Source organism: Myotis davidii, unplaced genomic scaffold, assembly GCF_000327345.1.
Source record: "Myotis davidii unplaced genomic scaffold, ASM32734v1 scaffold754, whole genome shotgun sequence".
Taxonomy (NCBI): domain Eukaryota; kingdom Metazoa; phylum Chordata; class Mammalia; order Chiroptera; family Vespertilionidae; genus Myotis; species Myotis davidii.
The window spans coordinates 1123897-1124909 of NW_006286241.1; positions in this window are offsets into that span (position 1 = coordinate 1123897).

A 1013-nucleotide genomic window follows, 5' to 3' on the forward strand; every position below is an offset into this window, starting at 1 on the left:
TAAGGACTGAAGGGTTCCTGGTTTGATTCTGGTCAAGGGCACATGCCTGGGTTGCCCGCTCAATCCCCAGTAAGGGGTGTCAGGAGGCAGCAGATCAATGATTCTTGTCATTTCTCTCTCTCTCTCTCTCTCTCTCTTCCTCTCAGAAATCAATAAAACTATATTTAAAAAATTAATACCCACAGGTGACGGAAGTGTAACCCTTGCCTGTGCCCAGCCCACCTCGCAGACATCCCTTCCAGAAGGATCCTGCTGTAGAGGGTGGCGGGAAGTGCCTGCAGAGCACATAGCCCTCCCCTGGCCAGCTGGAATGCGGTGAAACGTGTCCCCCACACGCATGAGGTGAAGTCCTCTGTGACTCTAATTGGAGACAGGGCCCTTAGAGAGGGCAGGAAGTGAAAAGGAGGTCACGAGCGTGGGCCCTGATCCAACGCCACCCGTGTCCTTACAAGAGGAGATGAGGACACGGACATGCCCAGAGGGAAGACACGGGAGAAGATGACCATCTACCGGCCAAGGGGAGGGGCCTGGGGCAGGCCCTTCGCTCGTGGCCTCAGAAGGAACCCATCCTGCAGACACCTAGCTCCCAGGCTTCCGGCCTCCGGGACTACAGGAAAAGAAATGCCTGCTGGTGAAGCCACATTGTTAGAGGAGCCCCAGGAACTAATACACCCGCCATGTGCCCAGTGTGTGTGTGTGTGTGTGTGTGTGTATTTTTAGAGAGGAAGGGAGAGGGAGAGATAGAAACACTGATGAGAGAGAAACATCATCAATCAGCTGCCTCCTGCATGCCCCCCACTGGGGATGGAGCCCACAACCCAGGCATGTGCTCGGACCAGGACTCAAACTGGTGAACTCTAGGGCTCATGGGTCGACTCTCAACCATTGAGCCATACTAGCCAGGCATGTGCCGAATCTTGCGCCTCCCTTGACCTTTCCTGAAGGATCTCTGCTGAGCTGTCCTGACGGATTTCCTCCGACATGCCCTCCTCTGGAACACAGGGGCAGGCCTG